Here is a 6799-nt window from a genome sequence, read left to right on the forward strand (position 1 = left end):
AGCCAAGCAAACTAAAGCTGTTAACAATCTCAATCTCTTCACCATGTATCATAATGCTAGCAATCCACCCAGTGGTAAGAATCTTTGTTTTCTTGATGTTGAGCTTCAATCCATATAGGAGGCTGTAGTCCTTGACTTTTTTTTTTTTTTACTTTGAGACATGATGGGAAAAAAATCTTACAGGAACGCATGGAAAAATAAGACATGATTACATTGATAGAGACAATCTAGCCAGAAAGCTTTGTCAATTCTGTGTGATATGCTAAAGGGCCAGAAGGAATTAGTACTCTTCTCCTTCTTCCTCGCCCTCTCCTTCAACAGAATCCACAACCACCTCCTCATAATCCTTCTCAAGGGCAGCCATACCCTCACGGGCCTCAGAAAACTCTCCTTCCTCCATCCCCTCACCCACGTACCAGTGAACAAAGGCACGCTTGGCATACATCAGATCAAACTTGTGGTCCAGGTGAGCCCAGGCCTCAGCAATGGCTGAGGTGTAGCTCAGCATGCACACAGTTCACTGCACCTTGGCCAGGTCTCCACCAGGCACCACGGTGGGAGGTTGGTAATTAATACCAACCTTGAAGCCAGTGGGGCACCAGTCCACAAACTGGATGCTGCATTTGGTCTTGATGGTGGCAATGGCAGCTTTGACATCTTTGGGAACCACATCACCATGGTACAACAGGCAGCAAACCATGTATTTACCATGGCAAGGGTCACATTTCACCATCTGGTTGGCTGGCTCAAAGCAAGCATTGGTAATCTCTGCGACAGTAAGCTGTTCATGGTAAGCTTTCTCAGCAGAGATAACAGGGGCGTATGTGGCCAGAGGGAAGTGGATGTGGTGAAAGGGTACCAGGTTGGTATGGAATTCTGTCAGATCGACATTCAGGGCACCATCAAATCTGAGGGAAGTGGGTGATAGAGGACACAGTCTGACAAATAAGGCGGTTAAGGTTAGTGTAGGTTGGGCGTTCAGTGTCAAGGTTTCTGTGGCAGATGTCATAGATGGCCTCATTGTCTATCATGAAGGCACAATCTTGAGTGCTCCAGGATGGTGTGGGTGGTGAGAATGGAGTTGTAGGGCTCAACTGCAGCTGTGGAAACCTGGTGGGCTGGGTAAATGGAGAACTCCAGTTTGGAATTCTTGCCATAATCAACAGATAGGCACTACATCATTAGGGATGTGAAGCCAGAACCAGTCCCCCCACCAAAGCTGTGGAAAACCAAGAAGCCCTGGAGACCTGTGCACTGGTCAGCAAGTTTTCTTATTCGGTCCAAGACGAGGTCAATGATCTCTTTGCCGATGGTGTAGTGCCCACAGGCATAGTTATTGGCAGCATCTTCATTGCCTGTGATGAGCTACTCAGGGTAGAAAAGCTGGCGGAAGGTGCCAGTGCGAACTTCATCAATGACTGTGAGTTCAAGGTCTACAAACATCGCCCTGGGTACATGCTTGCCAGCACCAGTCTCACTGAAGAAGGTGTTGAAGGAGTCATCTCCTCCCCTAATGGCCTTGTCGCTTGGCATCTGGACATCAGGCTGGATACCGTGCTCCAGACAGTAGAGCTCTCAGCAGGCATTGCCAATCTGGACACCAGCCTGGCCAACATGGATGGAGATGCACTCATGCATTCTGACTACGGGTTAGAAAGCAAGGATGACAGGAGTGGACAGTGGGTTCTGGTTACCGTCCTTGACAAGCTAAGAGTCGAGGTAAGTAACGCACTGAAGCGGGGGTGGCACTGGCAGTCCTTGACATTTTGCAACAAGTGCTTCAGGTCCTCCTCAGTTTCAGCAAGCAAGGTTGTTTCATCTGCATAATACAAAGCTGTTGATTAGTCTTCCTCCAATCCTGATGCCACATTTCTTCTCATAGAGTCCAGCCTCCCAGATAATCTGTTCTGCACATAGATTGAAAAAGTATGGAGATAGGATACACCCCTGGTGTACACTCTTCCCGATTTTGAACTATGCAGTGTCTCCTCGCTCTAGAGCTTTGTAAAAATTTGAATATTCTAAGGGCCCTAAGGCATCCCTGGGTGATTTGAACCTCTAACATTTTAGTTAGTAGCCAAGCACATTAAGCATTGGTACAGTCCGGTGATGCTAAGGAGGCTAAACAGAACATATCTGACAGTGTGTGCATTGACTTAGGAGAGAGTCCAGAACTTTCACCTACTTCTGAAAATGGTCCATTAACAAAAAGAAGCTTCAAAGCCATTATTACTTAGGGACTTTCCAAATCATGAGTGCCTATGATGTTAATCAACATCAGATGTGTGATTATTAAGATACAAGCTTTGATTCACACATGTTGACTAAGGAACCACACTAGACTTGAAGATTTCAATCCAAGTACTCTTAGAGTTGTGAAGGAGTAGCCTCTATTGGACCAAGTCAAGCCCCTATCTACAGTTGACAACTAACAGCCAGTCCATCCTTTCCTCCTTCAACCAGCAAACTGAACTTAAAATAGAGGCTGTAAGAACAGGAAAGGCCCTGCATTCTGATCCTGACTCTGCTCAAAGCCACTTGGTGACTTTGAGCACTTAATCCTCTGTATTTTATTTTCTCTGATTAGTGAAAGTATTTGAAGATGTTGCTTGTTATTGTTAAGAGCTACCAAGTCAACTGTGACTCATAGCAACTCTATGAACAAAGGATCTGAACCCAGCCCTACCCTATGTCATCCTACTACCTCTGACATACTACAGCCTACTGTTACAGTCGCTGTGTCAATCCATCTCGTTGACAACCTTCCACTCCTTCACCAACCCCTCCAAGCATGATGTCCTTTCCCAAGAACTGGCTTCTTTTAACCACCTGCCCAAAGGATGTGAGACATATATACACTAGGATATTAAAGCTCTTTTGCAATATTAAAATTTGATCATTTAAGAGAATTGTTTTTTTTAACTCTTTCAGCTATCACATCTCGGCCTTTTGGCTAAGTTCAAGTGTAAACTCTTTCAGCTACAAGTCCTGTCCTAGGTCTCTAAAATTTTTATTTAAATTAGATGATTTGGTGGTAAGGAATTGTGCTGTCAACCCAAAGGTACACAGTTTGAATCCACCAGATGCTCTGCAGGAGAAAGATGGACAATCTCCTCCCTCACGATTTACTGCCTCTGAAAATCCACTGGAAGGACTGTTATGGCCAACTTGATGGTGCATAACAGCAACAATGACAACAAGAATATTATAACAAAATGTGTAAAGTATTATAAGAAAATGTGAAATGAGCTGAAGTCAGAAAACCAAAAGAGAAGGACATGCTTGGCATTTCTCAAGTTGAAAGACCTAAAGAACAAATTCAGGCCTCAAGTAACAGTACTGAAGGATTCTATGAGCAAAAATCTTACGGTGACACAGGAAGCATCGAAAGAAGATTGAAGGAATACACAGTCACTGTACCAAAAAGAATTTGTTGACACTGAACCATTTCAGGAAATGTAATCAAGAACCAATAGTACTGAAGGAAGAAATTCAAGCTACATTGAAGACTTTGATACAAAATAAGGACCCAGGAACTGATGAGATACCAATTTACATGTTTCAATAAAGGGATGCAGCCTTGGGCATGCTCACTAGCGTATGCCAGGAAATTTGAAAGGCAGTTACTGTGCCAATGGATTGGAAGAGATTAAAATGTGTTCCCATTTTTTTAAAAAGTGATCTCGCAGAATGTGGAAATTTTGAAACAATATAATTAATATCACATGCAAGTAAAATCTTGCTAAAAGTTATTAAAAATAACTGGAATAATCAACAGGGAACTTCTAGATTCAAGCTGCACTCAGAAGAGGTCACAGAAAGAGAATAGCATTGCTAATGTCAGAGAGATCTTGACTGAAAGCCAAGAATACCAGAAAGATGTTGTTTTATTTTTATTTTGTTGATTTTGCATAGGAATTTGACTGTGTGAATCATAACAAATTATTAATAACACTGAAGAGAACGAAGGTTCCAGAACAGTTAACTGTGCTTATGTAAAATCTGTGCATAGATAGACACATAGACTAAGAACCAGTTGTCTGAACAGAACAAGGGAACACTGCAAGGAAGCTGTGTACCAGGGTCGTATCTTTTCTCTATTCCTATTCAACCTGTATGATGAGGAAATCATTAGAGAAGTTGGGCTATATAAATAAGAATGTGATATTAGAATTGAAGGAAGACTCATCAACAACCTGTATTGTGCAGATGACAACCTTGCTTGCTCAAAGTGTATAGGACTTGAAACAATTGCTGCAGAAGATTGAAGACAACAGTCTCCAGTATGGATTACATTTTAACCTCAAAAAGCAAAGATTCTCATCACTGGACCAATAGGAAAGATCATGATAGATGGAGAAAACATTAAAGTTGTAAACTATTTCCTTTTATTTGAATTCACAATCAATACCCATGGTAACAGCAGTTTTAAAAAAAATTGTGGGATTTTTAAAAAATTGTTTTTCCAACACCCTTTCCTGATTAAAAAAATTCAACAAAACAGGATTAGAGGGGAATTTCTTCAACATAATAAAAAGTATATATGCAAACCTGAGAGCCAACATTGTTCTCAATGCAGAGAGATTAAAGGTGTTCTACTTGAGAACAGGAAATAGGCAAGGATGCTCACTATTACCTCTCCTATTCAATACTGTATAGGAAGTCTTAGTGATAGCAATAAGACAAGAGAGGGAAATAAGAGGCATTCCAATTGGCAAAGAGGAGGTAAAATTATCTCTATATGCAGATGAACTCATAGCATACTTAGAAAACCCTAAAGACACAGCAAGAAAACTACTGGACATAGTTGACCAATTCAGCAAAGTGGCAAGATACAAGATAAACATACAAAAATCAATTGGATTTCTTTACAGTGACAAAGAGAATATAGAACTGGAGCTAAGAAAAGCAATACCCTTCACAATAGCTAATCACAAGATTAAATACTTGGGAGTGAATCTAACCAGAAGCACAAAGGATATATTCAAAGAAAATTACAAAACATTATTACAAGAAAGAAAAAGAGATCTGGAGAAATGGAAGAATATACCTTGCTCATGGATAGGAAGACTCAATATTGTGAAAACAACAATACTACCAAAGGCAATTTACACATTCAATGCAATCCCAATACAAATACCAATTCCATTCTTCAAAGAGATGGAAAAGGCAGTCTCCAATTTCATTTGGAATGGAAACAGGCCCAAAGTAAGCAAAACACCCCTTAAAAAGAGAAACAAGATAAGCATCTCAATCCCTGATTTCAAATACCAATACACTGCCATGTGGTCAAGACAACTTGGTACTGGTACAATGACAGACATATAGATCAATGGAATACAACTGAGAACCCAGAAAGCAATCCATCTGCCTATGGTCAACTGATTTTTGACAAGGAGATGAGATCAGGAAAGTGGGGAAATGACAGCCTTTTTAACAAATGGTGTTGGCAAAATTGGAAAAATATCTGCAGAAAACTCAAGCAAGATCCACACCTCACTCCATACACAAAAACCAACTCAAAGTGGATCAAGGACCTAGGACTAAACCCAAGGACTATAAGCTTCATTAGAGAAAAGATGAAAAGAACTCTAGAAGTCCTAATCCACAACATGAACAGTCTTCCACGCATCCTGAAAAACTTACAACCAGGAGATGATAATATAGATGAATGGGACCTTCTAAGAATCAAGTCACTAAGCACATCCAAACTTTTCTCCAACACCGTAAAAACAGAAGCCATGGACTGGGAAAAAATATTTGGCAATGACATGTCTGATAAGGGAATTTATAGAATTTATAGAATATGTGTGCCAAGGTAATCAACCCAACTACAAAATGGGCACAGGATATGAACAGACACTTCACCAAAGAAGACATTCAGATGGCTAACAAGCACGCGAAGAAATGTTTAAAATCCCTAGCTCTAAGAGAGATGCAAATCACAACAACTATGAGATATCATCTCACCCCAGTAAGAATAGTAAAATTTATCAGAACAACAAACAACAAATGCCGGTGAGGTTAAACTCGGACCCTTATTCACTGTTGGTGAGAGTGTAAAATGGTGCAACCACTATGGAAGGCAGTATGGCGTTTTCTCAAAAAGTTGGAAATAGAAATATCATTTGACCCAGCAATTCCACTACTGGGGATATACCCTAAAGAAACCATAACAGCCACCCAAGCAGATAAATGCACACCTGCCCATGTTTACTGCTGCTTTGTTCACAATAGCAAAGAGTTGGAAACAATCCAAGTGCCCATCAACAAACGAATAGATAGAGAAGCTATGGTATATTCACACAATGGAATACTATGCTGCATTGAAAAACAAGGAACTCATGAACTCTTATACAAAATGGGTGACACTGGAGGACATTATGCTGAGTGAAGTATCTCAGTCACAAAAGAACAAATACTGCATGGTGCCACTGTTGTAAAATGGGACTGACATTAGGGTTGGGAGGAATCTAAGAAGGGAGGGGATGGATAGTGTATACTGCACTGAGGCAGATCTGTTTGAAGGGAATATATGATTGGGTATTATTTTCATGACGGGATTCCAGAAGAGGAAATGCATATCGTAAAGTGGACTGTGGACTTGGGGAAGGGGAGGATTGTATAACAATGAAATTTTTTTTTCTTTTCCAAGGAGAAAAGCGAACTGCCTGGGGAGCAGTGGGCAGGGAAGAAAATGTGCAACAATGAATGAATGGGGAAAAAAATTAAATGGGAAGAATATGCTGTAATTTTAAAATAAAGAAAGAGAGAGAGGGGGAGGGAGGGAGGGAGGAAG

General features: G+C 40.8%; 1 pseudogene; it reads right to left on the reverse strand.

The window, feature by feature from the left end:
• Window positions 1-280: 280 nt before the first annotated feature.
• On the reverse strand, window positions 281-4762 carry LOC102846400 (annotated as a pseudogene).
• Window positions 4763-6799: the final 2037 nt, after the last annotated feature.

The sequence above is a fragment of the Elephantulus edwardii genome, unplaced genomic scaffold, assembly GCF_000299155.1.
Source record: "Elephantulus edwardii isolate Elephantulus edwardi_28Jun2011 unplaced genomic scaffold, EleEdw1.0 scaffold00511, whole genome shotgun sequence".
Classification (NCBI taxonomy): Eukaryota; Metazoa; Chordata; class Mammalia; order Macroscelidea; family Macroscelididae; genus Elephantulus; species Elephantulus edwardii.